The following is an 18,680-nucleotide window of genomic DNA, read 5'->3' on the forward strand; positions in this document are numbered from 1 at the left end:
GTCAAACTTCCACTGCGTATAGGCATATAGATAGACTCACACACACACACACACACATACTCACCCACCGATGCCAAGACATGCATTTGCATTTGCATGGTTAATTTATCACCAATTATGCAGTTGACTAATTGGCGGTGCGGTTACACCGCAGCACGGCAACCAGAAAGGAAACAAAGAACGCGCACAGCGCCCTCGCTGCCGAGATATCCGTTCTACGTCGGGTCGCTGGACCTACCGAGAGGTGGTGGTTGCGACAGCGCAATATTTCTATCGATGCCGCCGTCAAAGTCACTTGTAACATATAACATATGGAGACAGAGAGAGAGCTTGGAGAAGGAAACAGTACTTCTTTCGTTGTGCCGCGCTAAAGGTGCTAGTTCAAGTGGCGCACAAGAACGGTTGAAGAATCCTGCAACGAGACGATCAGACACGATTGCAACCATGTGTTGTCTCGCTGCATCTGTGTCGGTGTGCTTCGCAAAGACGTGATCTTTGTGTACGCAGGCATGCTCTAGCTCACCAACGTCCCCGGAAAAGTGGGCTGTCGGGCTCGTTCATTGATAGCAAAATGGTTCCACCATGCGCCGTGCGAATTTATTAGAACAACGTTTGCCAACGGGAACGAGGAAGAGTGAGTTGACGCAACGCTCAAAGAGGATGCTTAAGAGAGAGAGAGCCGCTTTATGGCCAACGGTTGTTGACCAACGTTGTGCGCCAATTAATAGTGCGGAAGTTGTCACTCGAGAGTGTCAAAATGGGGAGTTCGGTGCGTACCGGTTTGCATTAGCATTGCCCTTTCGAAGTATTGCGAAACGTAAGGAAAAATGGTTAGAACTTAAAAAAAAACCCCGCTCAAAAGAAGGTTAGTTCAAAGGGTGATTCTTTTTATTTGTGTGCCCCCAGAAGAACAAAGAGCGTTTTTAATGCTGCTGGCTCTCTACTGTTGGTATTTGCTTGTTTGTTCATCGCGGGTAGCTCTTGAGAGGCCTAAGTGGCTGTTGACGGATTTATTGTGTGCGGCATGAGAGTGAATTATTCGCACAAAAGGCTTCTCCAGTGCCTTTCATACTGGTTTGGTGGAAAATATTAGGCCCCAGAACGTATGCTCAATTTCGTGTGAATTAGTTTGCTTCCATTAGGGCTTATTTTAGCGAAGGATCAAAGGTCTATGGCAAGAATCAAGCACAGTTTTCTTCTAACTTTCAAATGCTTTTTGATTTTTCTTCCATTATACAACTCAATTCCTTCATCTCGTTGCATTAGAATGAATTTGATTGCATTTTTTGAAGGCATTGTTGTACAAATCATAACCCCTATTCTCAGCCCACTCTCAAAAACACTCCTTAAAATCAAACCCATAACGCTCGACTGCAATCATACAATTATCGATAACGATCCAATTAATCGTTCCATCAGCGTGAGCTTGTCTCACCCAATCAGGGCCCTTTCGGTTAGAAGAATCGGCCGAAAACGAGACCCTAAGTACGATAAACAATAATCTCAACCACCATAATCGCATAAGAGCATCGGGGAAACCTAACAAGATTATTCTGCCCATGTTCGCGACCCTTGCATGATGGTACGTGCAGCGTGTTTCTAACCCTCTGCCGATGAGGGGTTAAAATTAATTCTAATATAATACCTTCTAATTTGAGAAAGAATTAACCTTAAAAGTTGAAAGTATAGTACATGCGATTACCTTCACATCGCATAAAAAGCACTGATTTATTTCTTATTAAATCACACTTTAATGCATTTCGTTCTTCGCTCGCTCCATCACCGACCAACAACTGGAACCCCCCTTTAGCAAGTTATTATAAAATAATTCGTCTTAATCTTCCTCCCCATTACGGTGAGCGGCCCCGGGGCCATTGGCAGGATTAATGTGCGCCCTTTCTTGATAAACTTGTCCATATCGTAAACAATTCACCGCCCAGCAAAGCCCGCTCGTGGGACAAACTTGCAATCCGTACGCGTACGCACCACCACCGACACGTTGCAATTGGACATAATACTCGCCATAAACTTTACCTGTAAGAAAAAAGGGAGAAAACCCTTTAACCGGACTGATTTACGCGAGCCGTCGATTGGAGAATGGGAGAAAAAAAGGTCGCAAAACGGAATCGATGCGCGTGAGACACAATCTTTCGCACAAACGGCTGCGGCGCCTTCGGGCGCCCCAAAGTGTCGGTGAGCCCTAACCGCTGACAGTTAAATTTACTACGCAACTTCGACGGCACCCCGAGAGTGGTCTAGGTCAGTGGCAAGGCCATAAATGGTTCTGATCGGACGGTAGTGCAGTAGTAGTAGGAGCAGAAACGCGACCAAACGACGATGTGACTGCCATGAGCCGGGAGAAATATGTGTGCTTTTTAGAGCGCTTATAGCTGAATGGGGTGGAGTGGTTTAAGGTGTGTATTGATATGGCGACGTGAAGTTAATCGAAAGCAAAAGGATGGACTTTACATCGGGTTGGAAGATTAAAAACGAAAGGAAATGATTCGTTTTTTCCCCTTCGCTTGAACTAATAATTTTACAAGTCTGCTTTTCTAGTCGCCCCTTCGGGCAGCGCATATCACTTGGAGGGTGTCGAGCACTCGTAAATAAGCTGTCAAGCATTAATGAACACTTGGAGCCAGTCCTGCTAGAAAGGGGCAAAATGTAGAAAAAGGTATTAAAGCCCTAACCCGTTCTTGAAATTCAAAAGATAGGAAAAAGAGTTACCCCAACCCAGAGTTCCCCATTATGAATAGAAATGGTTTATCAGCATAAGTCAATTAAAAGCATGTTTACGGTCTGATGAAAAAGGAAAAAAAAGAACATCGCAAACGAATGCACCAAAGAACTCCCGACATCCGACTGCCCAGCCACCACCTTCGCCATCATGACGATTGTTCTTGAAATTGAATTAATGCATAAATTACTTACAAATTTTCTACACTTTTTCATCCTTCTTTATTTCAAAAAAGCTCACAACAGACGAACCAACCACTGGACCAACTTTCTTAATTAGTGTTGCTTTACAGTGGTGGCTTTTCTTTTTTTTCCTCCAATGTACTACCCCATCAACACTAATGAGCTCCGGTGACAGAATGCATTTCGGGTAGGGGGGAAAATTCAGGCTATCCCAACGCCTTCACCCCTTCCTTTCCGATGAGAACGAGCGAGCGAAAGAGAGGAAGTGAGAAAAATCGCACGCCAAAGAAAAAACGTCATCAATTACGTGGGCGAAAAGGTGATAAAATGGTTTGCACCTGCAGCGCCCACGTGTTGCACACGTACAAGCCCCCCTCCCGATGGGTGTCAATTTTCGGTTTCACCCACATTAAAACTGTGCTGGGCACTATTGTGTTGGGTATGTTATTGTAGGATTTCGGGTCGCGACGGACGGCGAAACAGATGCAAATCAATGGACTGACTGAGGCGTGGAGGGTGCAGTAAAAGCGCAGTAATGTAATAAACTTATAAAATATGTCACCGCATCGGATTAAATATACATGAACAGCATCAGCAGCAGCATGTAAACGCAATGTTTTACAAACAATAATGGACAAACAGCGAACAGGTTGCGCGTTTGCGACGGGATCAGTTTACGAGCTGTTGTTTCTCCAGGTTTTTTTTTTTTTAATATGCTTTATTTACAAATCTCCCTCCTCCATCCAGGGGTCACAACAGTTTTACGTCCCAAACCTCTGTCGGTCTGTTTTGCACACGCTTAAAACCTTTATCTTCATCTTGTTATTTTCGGAAGCTCATAAAACCTTCGTTCGGAACGGTTGTTTTCCTTAATGACCCATGGGTGGGTGTTTTGTTTTTGTTTTCAGTGCTGCTTGTTTCTAATGACCCAAGACGCTTTGTATGGTAAAACCGAGAGATCGCGCGAGTGGAAATAAATTACCCCCAAAAAAACCGCAGCCCCCAGAATGATGGCGATGAAGCGGTGGTTGGTGTTTGGATGCGGTGCGTGTTATCGAACGTGTTATATCAACAGCTTCGGACGGAGCTGCAATCGCACATTTCATCATGCAACCCGTAAATCTGTTAACACTGCACAGACAGGCAGTTGGGTTGTGCAGAAGAGAGCAAAAGAAGATCGCAGCTCGGGACAAAGAATTAAGTCGCGAGACAGTTTAAACGACTCTAAGCTGGAAAGGGAAGGCGTGAGAAAAATTATGAAATGATGCGTTGGTGTCGTTTTCCTCCTTTTGGACAATAATTGCAGCAATGTGTGCCAAACAAACAGTGTGCAAGAATAAGCATACAATAAGGGCGATATAAAAGGAATAGTTTTAATTAAACATTATCTCCCTCAATGTTAATTGACTTTATGGGCGCGTGATGTGATACACAAACATTAAGCCTTGATTTATAATTACACCTGCAATTAAACTTCACCAGCATTAGCACCACCGTATTGTTCTAACCTGTTCTGCTATTGCTCGTTTCGCTCATTGCAAATTATGCCGCGCGCTGTGCTGTGTTGATCTGTTCTAAATCACACAAGAAGTCACAACAGTCGTTTCGAGTGAATGAATTTTCATCGCCAAATGAAACCCTTTTTTTACGTATCGTTTATTGTTGGTTGAAGCGTCCCGGATGATTCGGATTTTCACACGATTCCTGAACTTCTCCTTCAGAAGCCGCCGTCTGCTGTTCTGGAACGACCCATGTGCAACGGAGCGCAAATGATGGTTTTAATAAACCCTGCTCAAGCTCGGAGCTCTGGGGCCTTTTGATGTTTCAGATCCACTGATAAATAATTCTAATGGGGTAGTTCGTTTGATGTGAGGAAGGTCTTGATTTAAAATTAAAGTATCAAGCATATTGTACTTATTTTTATTTTCAAAATATTCAAAAATATAGAAATGACTTTAAATACCACCTTATTTCAATGGAATATTCTTCCAATTACACTTCTCCGAAAGGGAAAAGCATACATTCTATCAGTCGTAGGCATCATTATCATTTACTCGATGCAAAATTGCTACTTTATCGGCAAACATTAGTCACATTTCGTACTGCAACCGTGTCAAAGGTCGTGTCAATTGCAGACCTCATCTAAACGGTTCCCAACCGGTCACCAGACTGCACCAACCACCAACCAACTGGCCGGGCCACACGCTTCTGCCCGGTACGATGACGGAACCGAATGTGATAGTATCCCTAGCATCATCGCGATAAGAATCATCCGTGAAATGGAAACTACGGTCACGGTACCGCTTATCTCTTCCGCTGCAGAATTCAAAACGGTTGAGCTGGGGCATGAGATTGCAAAAAAAAAGAAGAAGAAAGGGACAGAACCCTCCGGGGGCAGCATCGGGACAGGAGTAAGGATTAATTTCCATCTGAATGCGCACGGTTTCACGCAGCCACTCTGTATGCTGCTGCCGGGCCGTGTCACAGCGGGCATCATGATGCGAGATGTCCTTTTATATCCCAGCGAGCACCGGGAATGGAAGCAAAATAGCCGGCAGCATCGGAAAATTGTTCCCGCTGCCATCTGATAAAAGATTGACATCTGAAATGAGCTACCGATGGGCCGCTGTGTGTGTTATGCAAACGTGTGTTTCAGACTTACCTGAACCCAATTCATGCGCTACCATTGAGCATCAAGAACCGATGATTTAAGGAAGCAAAAGGAAAAAAAGGAAAATTCTTTTGACAGGTGTATTGCGTTGGACGGAGAGCATAGAAGCATCGCGATAAGAAACGCTCTCCAACTTTTAGTGACATCTATTTTGTAGCTCATTCAACAAACTCCAACACAAATGCGACAGCATCTATCTGTGTGCTTCGGGCTATTGACATCATGTGCTTTGCTTTTTTGTGTGGCTCTTTCCGCAACCACTCCCAGTGCGGCTGTTGATGTGATACCGAGCATCCCCGGGTGTGCTCTCCCGTTAAGTACCGCCAGCATTAGTGCCACTGTTACAAACGTCATCTTCCCATTGCGGTGGCCAGATCGGTAACAGATGGAGCAAACTGTTGGACAGACAGCAGACTGAGCAAGTCGCCCGAGGGGTAATTTGGCAGTGCGAAATGGTACCGAACTGATGGGCCAGTTCCAGTGAAACATATCTGGCCAGCATTATTCTATTATTGCTCGCTGTAGACGACGTGTGTATGCCCATCGAATGGAAGTCAAACAGATATGTATGTTGAATCAATGTTCCTGTTGGAAATGAATGTAGACTGTTGGGACTGTTGGAGTGGAGTTGCAAATGTCCCAACAAGAATTAGAAACGTTTGTCTAATAGGAAGATGATAGGAACCTGTATAGGTCGATTTAAAGCATTTTAAATTCATTGAGAAAATTCAAACAATTGACACATTTGCTAATGCTTTGCCCTGATAATTGCCAATTTAATTTAATTTCAGTTCCAACATCGCACGTTAGCACGCTTCACAGACCCATTCTTACCGGTTCAGCACCACCGGAGAGCTCGTAAATAATCGATTGAAATAGTGCATTGCACCAGCAGCTACGGCGGCGGCGGCGGCAGAAAGTTAATAACGTTTGAATATTTTAAACACTCCCCAGTCCCGGGACACACACACACTCACACCATCACATCCAACATTCCACGGAAAAATGGCACGCTTCACATGCACACATGCACGCTACACCGAAATGCGATGGCGAGCATTTAAAGCCATTAAAGCTAAATCAAATGCCGCATACGGACACTGTCCAAACATTCCCAACCCCGATGACCATACCCGATGCTGGCAAACGCTTTATGCTGCAAAAATTAATTTTCCAAGCCCTGTGACCTCGTCGTCGTCGTCGTCGTCGTGGTTGTCGTTGTCGACGTCGGGGCTGTGAATGAAATTTATACTTTACCATTCCCCCGGCAAAGCGGAGCGAGTGCATATTTTATTCAATTTAACTACCGACTCGACTACAACAACGCCAGAATGCGGCGGTGCGTCTGCCCATTCTGTCTTCTGCAACACGCTGCATTGCCAACGGAGATGCATTTGCATTCCTTCAGTGTGCACACACACACACACGCGTGCACACGTGGCCAAAGAAAGCTGCCAGCGTCAGGTACAACTTCAGGGCCGGTGCATGTGTCAGAACTTGGCACAAGAATCGGCGCATGAGTTGTGGGTACCTCAGCGAGCGGTCAACGGTGGCCGGTGGGCACCACACACTAGAGACATGTGTGTGCAAGGTGCCGAGACTTAGATTCGATCGTGATAGCATAAGAGTGTGCTGCTGCTGCTGCTGTCATGCCAAGAAATAAACATCGTTTGCGCGCAGAATAGGATATGACACGGCTAGTGCCCTAGTTTGCGAGTATGCGCCTAGCGCGCCTGCAACCACTGCGGAGGCGGTCGGCTCTGTTTGGCAGGGTTTATGTTGGTCAACCCATCTATCGTTTTGACCAGCCGACCTAGCTTCCCTCAGTGAGGGTTTTTTTTTTTGTTGCCAAAGAGAAATTCCGCTAACGAACGCCCCGTTTGCGAAAGCAGGAAAGTATCACTTACTGCCCAAGCTGGTGGCATGAAGGGGTTTGCTGTTTGTGTTTTTTTTGACTAACAACAGGCTGATAATGAATCTCGTGTACAGTGAGACATATTTTCACATTCATATCGTTTACTTACTGCGGCCTTTGGGTAGTAAATTTGCAAGAAACGCTGAGCGTGCTGACAGAGTGTGTGAGCGTTAGGAGCGAAGGTGGGAAATGAGTGGATGTAACATAACGTTCTTCATGCGCTGTATCGATAAGTCAGGGTAAGGTTTCAACAAGAAGAGAGCGCTCATCGGGCACAAGTCCTGAGACTTTATTAAGAGAGAAAAATTAGTCTGAGATGTATTAGGTTTCAAGTAGGACACGTTTGAGGAGTAAAACAGGATTTACTAGGCCAATTAGTACATCTTAAATCTCACAGAGGGCGCTAAAGGCACTAAGTGCAATTTTGACATTTATTGTAATAATTTTAAATAAAAAAAATTGAAAAATATAAAACAAAATAAATGATTTTTGAAGTACAACAAAGCAAATGATTAATATTCAACCATTAGGAGCACGTGACATGAACGACGCCACAAGCCGAGAGTATTAAAAATATAGTCTCTTCAAAATAGCTTCAAAATAGAGTCACGTAATGCACTGTGAATCATCCTATTTTGCCTCAAAGCTTAGCGCCTCTACCATTACTTCCACCCATCACTCCAGTAGGCGAAATTCTTGTGAATATCTTCCAGGAAAATCTAAAACCCAACAGCGCCACCAACGATGAGACGCGCGTGTCTTTTCATCCCTCGTGTGCGCATCGATGCAAAACTTCATCACTATGCATACGGAATTGTTCCCCCCTGCCCCCTAATGCAGACCACCGAGTGCCCATGGCTACCGGGGGGCAGCTTATGGGGAATAATTTTATGCAAAAGTGTCCTCCCGGATCGCTTCTCAGCCGTGAAGAAGGTGTCGGTGGGCCTAGAAGGGACAGCGAGCAGAGAGGACGTTAAGACAAAAGCTGCTGGTGCAAAAATTAATAATTCCTTACTGTGGCTGCGCTTCTAAGAAAGTGGCATTGGTGTGTGAGTGTGTGTATTATGACCGTTGTTGTTGTTCTGTTGTTTTTTTGGTTCGTTTTATGTTGTCGCCCTTACCCCGTGGCTCAGATTTCGCGAAACGCGTCCGTCGCGCAGAAGTAAAATTAATTAATTTTAACAAACGTACCCGTGGCCGTGATGGTGCTCCACCGCAAGCGTCCTGTGTCCGGTGCGCTGTTGTGTCGATTCTGTTGTCCTTTCTGTTTTGTGGGCTTGCAGGTTGCGATGTGGATGCTCGTCTGGGCGGGGGAAGCTGCAGAGCCCAGCTAAAGCCAGCAAATTCGCAGGATGCAAAGCAGCAGCTCGGTTGCAGGCGAACACATAAAAGTGCGTCCTATGCACTCTCGTCGGGGCAAGTGGATTTGCTGGTTTTTCTTTCTTTTCTGTTTTTTTCTTAGCAAAGAGCTTTATCTCGGGTGTATTATCTTCGCACGAAGTGGCTACCATAAACTGATGGTTGGACTGGGTTTTTTCCCCTTCAACTTCTTTTAAGTTTGTCACCGAAAGAAATAAAACCAACGACCAAACTAACGTTGCGCGAAACTGTTTGAGTGTGCCGAAAAAGGACGGTCAAGGCACAACTTGGACGAGCAAAAGCATTGGACAATCAAGATAAGAATCACAAGAGCGCGCGCATAAAATAGTTTGCACTAATTACTGCGCTCCCGGTTTTGGCAGCTCGAAAGCAAAAGCGCGAAGCGCAAATGCTACCAATTTTCTACCTCTTCTTTACACTATCACTTTTAAAAAAATCACACAACATAAAGAGACACACACACACGCACAAACTGGACCAGGACTAGCTGCTCGGCCAGCCCGTCAGCTCGAGGTCAACAACAAGGCGAACCCATCGATCGAGCGGCGGCGCTGGTTGGCGCGCTTAACAATGAATCAACGATAAAAATCACTCCAACACGCAGACCATAACTATAATCACAATCACAAAATTAAATGCCAACAAGCAATTTCACCAAGCCCACTCACTTCACCGAACAACCGAAGGGTAAAGAAGAAGAAAAAAACATAATAATAACCACAACAAATTGGTGTGAAAGGCGAATGCAAATAATGTGCCAATTTAACGAGCCGCGCGACACTTTTGACGAAAATCAATTTGGCAATCATCATCATCCTCGCCGAGCATCTTGGTAACGTTTAATATTTCGCCATTTTCTTCGTTTTGCAACACCAACAGCAGGGAATGATAATCCTAGCGCTTTGCGTAACGCATTCACTTCAGTGATCAATCAATTCCTAGGCCCGCGCCAAACACTGACACGGATGACATTTTCCAAACATTCTCCGCAATCTCCGGTATGCGCATACGCACGTGAGCCTTTTTGGCGCGCGCCGCCAACAACACTGGCGAACGTAACGCGAAACGCACGCACGCGATACGCAACGCAACAACAGCAACGCGGAAAGCAAACGCAAAACACCACAACAGCACACGATCAGCGCAAAAGAAAACACTCTCAACCGACCCGGCAGCCCGTCAACCAGCGACTGTCGATGCTGAGTGCCGGAGCGATTAATTTAAAATGCATTCGCCAGACGTGTTTTTTTCGCTTCTTCCCGAAAGATTTTAAAGGCGCGGCAAGAAGGGCAGAACCGTGGCTTTATGCTCGGCACGCTGGGGTGGGGTGCAGCATAGAAATGCCGGCGTAAATGCTCCCTTCCACACCACCCATGGCATCGGGTGGACGGACGCACCACTAACACATCGAAACGCACTCACCACGCTGGTCTGCAGGGTTTCGGTTGGTTCAGCAAGTAAGAGGGGGTGGGGTTTCAAGCCGTTTCACAAAATAAAGGGGAATGAGTCTGTGTGCTCGAAGCTGCAGTGAGCGACTCGTTGGAGGGAGATCGGCTCGATTTTTACGGACGGCGTTGGACGGCCGTTTGCTGGATTACTTTGGAAGGAAGTGGAAGTGAGAAAGTAAATAAATCCTGTCGCTCCGTATTCTGTATTCTGAGGTTCCGGAGGGTGGCTGGATTACGTTTTGTGGAATGGCATCCGGAAAGTCTGAAGTGGTGGAAGTTTAAGTTTGTAGAATAAGTACATTTACGAGGGGTGAAATTGACTCCATGACGGGAGAAACAAGCCTGTGAAATTGTAAAACATCACACGTTTTATTTATTCGTCAAAATGGCATTTAAAACGTGTTTTATCCGGTTCGAAGGACTAAATATCGAAATGGCAAATTAATGAGGTTAAAATTTGCAACCATGTTTGCTTAAAGTTTAAGCAGTTTGTGGAAGAATAAAGTAATGTGGAAAAGTAAAATAAAATAACAAGTGGTCAAAAGTATGAGTAAAAACTGTGGATTTGCTAATAAGATTTTAAAAAAATCCTAAAATGAAATAATCTGTTAATTCTTCAAATATTTGTCCATTTTCACCTCATTTTACTCACTGTGCTCGAACATCGCAACATAAACACTGTCCCTCTGGGGTAACCCTTCTCGCCAGCAGCAGCCACTGAACCCGCCCATGGTAACCCATGGCAACATCAACACATGTGCGCCACAAGACACAAGTGTTCGAGGCACTCACTGCGCGGCCAAACCGAACCGATCTTCGCGATCGCCAAACCGTGACGCATTCAGTTCCGTAAAGACACGGCATCGTTGGCTGATGGAGCGATAGCACAAGCCGTCGCCGGCTATTAGACACCAGCCAGAGCCAGAGCCAGAAAGGTGGCATTTAATTTGCACCATCCGAAAAATGTTGATAGCTCTGCTCACTCGCATCGATCGTGACGGTTGCTGTGAGCACACTCGAAGCCAAAACCATCAAAACAAACCGTAAAAACAGATTGCGAACGAATGATATACAGACTGGGCACCCAGTGGGCACGGCATGCTTTATTGCAGCCCCGCATATGGGTCAAATTTTGAGCGTATGACGTATGAACCTGTGCAGCTGGTGGATGGAGGACGCCGTTGCGATGTGATGGAACGCGCAGAAAAGGTTGAGGTTTAATAGAATTAATTAAAAACTTTCTCCGCCAACTCTGCCTGCCCGAAAAAGGGCTCCCATTAGAAGATATCGACCGAGGAGATAGTTGGGATAGTGTGTTTGGGATGAATATTAATTTCCAACCATAAAGTGGCGTTCGACCGAAGCGTTCGAAGGTGCCGGATGGAGGTGATAATTGAATTGCACTTCATTAGCCAATGTTGGATGGTTTTGTGGAAGTGCGAGTTGAGCTGACAGGATAATGAAACGCCATTTATTTAGGTGCTCAAATAACAAATCATTCTTTGTACATTCTGAAATTTGTCTCAATTCGGTCCATATCTCTTTAAAATGTCTACCAAACGCTCTTTAAACGTTAAAGATTGTTCTGAATATATCAAACACTCCCCGTATCGTTTTGAAATTAATTTTAAAATCAATTTACGTAAAGGAATCAGCTCCAGTTTCACACTCTCCTTTGTTCAGCTTCCCCCTCGAGGGCTTTCAACACAACAAATAAAGGAAAGGCAATCCCTTTTCTTTGCGCTTTCATTTGATCTCGCCAGTCACTATTTGCATTTGATCTATAATCCAATATCGGAAGTGGATGGTTGTGATATTATTCTAAAGCCCTTTTTTCTAGGTTTTTTCTAGGACGCCCACGCACACAAACACACACGCACTAATCCCTTGCACACTCCGGCCCGTGACGAAAGACTTTTGTCCAAACACCTTCACCAATAGTGGCAATGGTTTGGGGAAAACAGCCGAACCACATTCACTGTAATTGAAATCATCTGTAATTCGCCATAAAGATAGGAAGATGCATTCCAACAACCCGAGGGTGTTTGGGGAGGGTAGGGCAGGGTGAGACATGACGACATAAAAGTGCCTGTTCGCTTTTCTATTTAATCTTCACCGAGCACGCGAAACGACGGGCGATGGGCCCTTGGCGTGACGCCGCATCATCGAAAGTCACGTGTTTGGACCGTCGTCCCAGTGTTTGCGGATGGGTTATGTTGTGCTGTGTGTTGTTGCGGCTGCATCATTTGCTCAGGAGGTAAACAACCTGCTCAGCGCAGGGAGGGGCCGAGCAGGGAGAATGGAATGGCCGATCGGCTTGACATCATGTTCGCAAACGCCGCTGTCGTAGGGCGTAGACAAACAGACAACAGCGGTGCAGCGAAGCATTTATCTATTAAATTTGTCTGCAGCCTTCCCTTGCTCGTGCACTTGTCCGTTGTCCATTCCCGCGTTTGCCCCGAAATTTGAGGGACCATTTTTCAGCCCAGTGTGACTGTGTGATTGTGTGTGTTTGCGCGGCAGGCGGGAAAACCAACAAATTGCTCAAGCACCGGCTGCCGGCGGAGTTATCCGGGGCAGGGGCAGGCAGATAAACAAACAGTGTGACCGTGCAGTGTCGTGCACTTTAACTTATTGAGTCCGCTCATTCTACCCACCAGCACCACCACCATCCGTTGTGCCAAAAACGGAACCTTAAGATGCTGGAGGCTGGAGTTCCATCAGGGAGGAACATCTTCTTCGGAGCTGGGGAGGCTGGGGAACACACACTTTACGGCCACAATCGGGCCAAAAATGTACAAATAATGTTGGCCATTTTTCTTACCACCCAAAATGAAACATCCGGCGACCTGCGGGGGTAAACAAATCCCGTAGAAAGTGATCCATACCAACCAACCCCTTACACTATCATATCATCCTTACCCTTGCGCCATACTTAGGGAAGGTTGTATAAGGTTTTGATGGCATTGGAAGAAATGGTACGGAATGGCAAGCATTTAATGTTGCATCAATTATGGGGCCTTCGGATGCATCATCTTTATCACCGGCTAGTTGAAGGCTGAAATCACGGTCGGTGCTAATAGTGCCCGTGATCGATCAATTTGCCCCTGACAATGAAGGGAGTTGAAATGAAGATGAATCTCTGTGCTGTGAGTCATAATCGAAGGCATGTGTGGTCGAATTATCCCATTTTTATCTTATAACGAAGACATTCCGAATGAGTGAAGGAAAGGATTTGAAGAGGTAGAAAAGTATAGAGGAAAAGTAAACAGTATTCCCTGTACTACTATGATTTTCTTCCCCATTTTACTGAATACTTTAACATATTTTCAGTAATTTATCATACAGAAATGACAACAATAGACCTCTTTACAGCTCTTTTGTGCTATTCATCTAGTCGCTTCCTTTGCATTTCACAAGCCCAATAGACCGATATAAAAATCCAATAATAATTATTGCAGAGAAACACTGCAACGCAATAAATAATACTAATTTGAAATATGTGCAAATTTTTCATTTTCCATTTCCCCTCGTATTCACAAAATTATTCAATTCTGCATCCTGTCTAGCATCCTCCCCAAAGGTAGTGGTAAGGTAAAACGATGGCGAACAACACCATCAACAATAAAATAAAGCCAACATAAACAAATTGTAGCAGCACCACCACTACATGTAGACAAACAGTCAAACAAGTCAACATGCGCTCCGGTCCGCTATTAATCCTGTCGTCTGTGTGTATTTTTCACCTTTTCCTTTCATTTTCGTTTTTTTTTCGTTATTCGGGCTTTGCAAAAAAAAAAACCATCATGCACACCCTTGACCGTGGACCCGTTTGTGTAAAGAAGGGGTTGTAGAGCAAGTGAACAAGAGCGACACTCCCTCGCAACTGCTATCCAGGAGCGCTCTATCCGGTATCCTGCAGTGAGGACCTTCCCGTACTTACGCACACATTTAAAGCAAGCACACAGCAATTCGATAATAAGCGTCGAAAGGCACCCGCCAGCTCAAAATAATGTTAGTATCCGGTTGCCAGTTCCTGCGTATCAGTGATTTTAGAGAGGGGGATTGGTTTTGAAATGACCGAAAAAAGAGTCCCTGGCAGTGAAAAATAATCACAGCTATCGCAAGGGGGTATTATCGGAAGGCGAGGTGAAAATAAGTCCTCCCACCCCTTCGAAATGTGGTATCGCGATCGCCCAGTACGTAACAACGGGCTGAAAAAAGGGCGTAAAGTAATCATCACTAATCACGTGAGCGCATTTGCCATCACGCGGATTTTGTTTCGTTCCCCTTCGCGGGTTTTTGGCAGTTTTGGTGCATGAGTGAGAGAGGATGTTTTGGCTCTATAAATGTTTGTTACAAAGCGAGACAAGGAGAGAGTGAGAGCAAGAATGAAATATATTAGTCCGCAGTGTTCGATTGCTAAATCTAGCTCAAACACTGCACACAGCGAGCGTCAATTCGACTGGAAGGTGATCCGATTTCGCTTAATTGAAAGCGATTAATCAAGTGTGCCTGTCCGGCGGGGAGTCCATCATAGCAGTGCGACACTGGTTTAAAAGGGCGTTCTGTCACAACACGCGTCAGAGTGTCCCCTTTACAATTTTGATGTGTGGATTTTTCATTTTCAGCCCTCAAACAGCGCGAATCAACCCTAGAAAGCAGAAGAAAGCCACGGAAGATGCACCACGAATACACCTTCTTTCGACCGCTTCGGACGTGCTTTGTTTGACCATGTGCTTGAGAGCGAGGCCAGGCCGCGGTCGAAAGGGGTGAGTAAATTTACCTTCGCGCTTCATTTTCTTTTTATGAACCTAAGTTCCCTCTGTCCCTTCTCCGGTTCCTGCGAGACGGATGGCGCATCGCCCTTCACGTGCAATTGCGCATGGTCGTGATGCGCGTTTTCGGGCACGGACGAGCTGCATCGGTACACAGAAATTAAAAGCATTTGAAACGAGAACGGCCGGGCAGGCACGCACGCAGTTGGTAATTGATTTCTTCATGCACACGTGTATGTGTGTGTCTAAGTTGGTTTGTTGATTCAGTGTGGCAAAGGAGAGAAAGAAAGGAAAATATATTTAAAAAAATGCTATCCTCTTTGGCAAAGCAGTTCACTAAGTTCACTAAGCTGGGATGGCTTCAACCGTGTGTGAGTGTGTTCTGGAAGTAATGAAAATGCTAAAAATAACAAGACCGAAGGAGTGAAGTTCACTTCCGATTTCCCGCAAGAAATTCCCCTCCCCGACGCATGCAAGAAGTGCATACAGGAAAGCAGGAGAGAAACGAACGAAAAAGAAGAAAAAAAAAAGAACCTAACTCGACCCGATCTCGGTAGTTATGTTTAGACAGCGCATTTAGTTCATGTAAATATTATGCTTACCTACATTTGCTGCCACGCGTTTGGGCGGGGCGGGCGGTTCGCTATGTTCTCTGTTAGGGTTCTTGCCCGGAGTTGCTTCTTTTTTAAAGGTGCCGATGCAGGAATGCTGCGCACACTGATAGCTCACATTTTTCTCCCACGTGTGTGTTCTTTCCGAAAGCGATCAAAGCGCATTTATTCAGCGGGAGAACGACTATTTATGCGATGCACTTGAGTCGATCGCTCGTTGCGTCGTTTCGAAAAGGAGGGGGGCAAAGGGGTCAAAGTGAAAGTCTTTGTACGGGGTACCCTGAACTGTTCAACAGTATTGAGCATTGATGTATTTAATACGTATGAATAGTTCTATTGAATAATGGGTGGGATATGTATTTTATTGATTTGTGCATGATGAATACTTAAAAGATCAATAACTCAATGAATGGGGGACTTGTGAGTAGTTGTGTCTTGAAATACAAGCACGTTTTGTCACAACAACAGGCGAAAAGTTGTTCAGTTGAGGTAAAGAGTGCATAAGTTAAATTTGACAAAGGATTGCATACATTCAGGCGTTCTTCTTCCTCTCGGTGCAATAAAATAGTTTAAAATTCATTTAACATATTAAACGATACAATTATTTATTAAAACAAGAGTTTACAAGTTCCTGATTTCACTCACAAAATTACCAAAATGTTCAATCCAGCCCTCAAATAATCTTTTCATCACATATATCAAGTCCTTTCCGGCTTCTGTTCGGCGTCACAGGAAGCTCATCATTTCAAACTCAATTTAAGAAATCAATAAATATTCAAGATTGAATCCCACGCTATATCATCCCGATTTGCAGCACGGCACGGGTTTGTCTGTTGCACTGCACTGAAGTCATGAATAATTTTACTACCCAACGAAAACCTTCGTTTTCTAGGAATAAAAAACCCGCCGTGAAAATATTCAAACATGCTGATATATACTTTTTCTCTCTTTCCTTTCTAGTCTCTTAACCCACTAGAACTACCGAGCAGTCATACATTTTCACTTACTATTGTGCAAATAAGTGTATCGGTGCGCGACTCGAGCAAATCACGCCCGGGAAAGGATGGATGGCGCTCCATATCAAGGAGTATGAATAATTTTAGCATAAATCAAATCAAAAGCTATCCTCAACTACGAGCCACGAGCTCGCTGCGTGAATTATAGTTTTCTTGCAGCGATGTGATTTAGTTTTGGTGATGAGAAACGTGCAAAAATTGTACAACCTAAGGAGGTTTGGTGAAAGTTTTGCATGATAAAAATCGGTCTGTGTGAGTGCGAGGCATATAAGGACGCAGAAACTTTATGACAGAGTTTGATCGACTGTTTTTCATGGATACAGTGTTTGAGCACTTTTTTATTTTCCTCGCTTTTTTGATGATGTCAACGGAGGAGAAAATATAGTTTCATCGATGCTCTTGCATAGAGGCCATCAATTATTTACACGCTTTCGTTTTTTAGATGAAGAGCGACAGAGCGAGAGAGCTTTTAGTGATTTACACAAACCCGTCACAATGTATTGCAGTTTGCTTCTATTTTTAAGGACCCGTACTTTTCCCCTCTTTGTGTGGTTACTGTGTCGCTGCGCTGATTGAAACCCATGACGGCATGAAATAATAATCATATCAGCTTCAGCTTTCAGATAGTGCACTGATTGCAGTCCCTGCATTGTTTTCCATCATTTTGATTTACTAGCTGCACCTTTGTTTTGCAGCAGCAGCAGCAGTAGCAGACACTGTTGCTGCTGTAAAGAATAAAACAAAACAGCTCACAATAAAATGGAGCCCATTCCTCAAACTCCCGAATGGGGAATTCATATTTTGACCAGCGTACTCCGGTGCAGTTCGTTGTTTGTCTTAGGATTCAGCTCAAAGGCCCCGATTTCCATTCGTTCGGGGAAACGGTGGTGGAGCAGGAACGAATCAACCATTAAACATTAACCAGCGCTTGGGTATTGGAAACATTAGTTTTCCATTTTCCCACTCGCAGCGCAGCACGGAAATGGAAAGGATGCTTCTGTGTCTGTGTGTACCATTGCAGCTCACCTGTGTGTGTGTGTATATGTGCCGATGACTTCCTCACACCATCGGTTGGCTCTTTACGCTTCGCTTCAGTCAGGAAACTTTCCACCGAAAGCAGCAGTGTGTTGCAATTTGGTTTTTGAATAATTCATCCTTTCCGAACTGGTGGGCAACGGGGGGCGGCAAGAGTGTGTGTGTGTGTGTGTGAGATGGATGCTCAAAAGGTAACATTTACTTCGCCACCGGCAACGAACAGAAAACCGTGGAACCGTGTCACTGAAACGCTTTTTTATTATTTTGGAAAGGGCAAAGGATGCCAGTGTTGCTCCGAGCAAATATCTTCCCCCATCCCCATCAGTCCGAGGCCAATGAAAACATATATTTCCACTTAAATATTGATTTCCATTGACATGACACTGGCTGTCAGCGAGTCCGATTTTCCCGAACAGCGATGGTTACCTGGTGGTGTGCAATGAGGACATGTGGGGAGCACGACCGGGCGGGACTTTTAACACCGGCCGATCGGTAGTTGTCCTTTAGTCCTGCAGGCTTCCAAGAGCACACAACTGTACCGAAATGGTCGATTGGGTCGTGTCACTTTGGGGAGGGAACATCCTTGGTCCCGAATAAGTGGTTGCAGTGTTACAGCCACTGTCAATGGATGGATGGGAAAATAATGTAATTCGCGTTCTATTTTCGAACTTCGAGCCTGCGGAATGGTTTCATTTCGTCGAAATAGATGCATGTTGCAATATTACACTTGCAGAGTGACACATTTTAAGCCACTAATGCATACTGGGAACACTCGGAGGCAGTCTATTAGCATTGATTGAATCTTATTGGAATCGTTGGACAGAAGAGATTGGTAATTAGTGAAAAGTGCATGCTTCATTTATAGTTCACGCTCTATAAATATCAAACTGTTCAACTGAAAACCCCT

At 44.9% G+C, this 18,680-nt stretch overlaps 1 protein-coding gene across 2 annotated transcripts in view; it reads right to left on the minus strand.

The window, feature by feature from the left end:
* Positions 1–10,083, minus strand: part of LOC1277623 (kinesin-like protein CG14535) — a 125,744-nt gene extending 115,661 nt beyond the window's left edge. Inside the window, exons 1-2 of one of the 2 annotated variants that reach the window (XM_061658060.1) lie at positions 9,900–10,083; positions 8,697–9,552 (exon numbers count right to left, since the gene is read on the minus strand). The gene's annotated coding sequence lies outside the window, so the exon portion shown is untranslated. Of the gene's footprint in view, positions 1–8,696; positions 9,553–9,846 lie in introns of both variants that reach the window. The other variant, XM_061658061.1, reaches the window with a different exon arrangement.
* Positions 10,084–18,680: the final 8,597 nt, after the last annotated feature.

Source organism: Anopheles gambiae, chromosome 3 (assembly GCF_943734735.2).
Source record: "Anopheles gambiae chromosome 3, idAnoGambNW_F1_1, whole genome shotgun sequence".
Classification (NCBI taxonomy): Eukaryota; Metazoa; Arthropoda; class Insecta; order Diptera; family Culicidae; genus Anopheles; species Anopheles gambiae.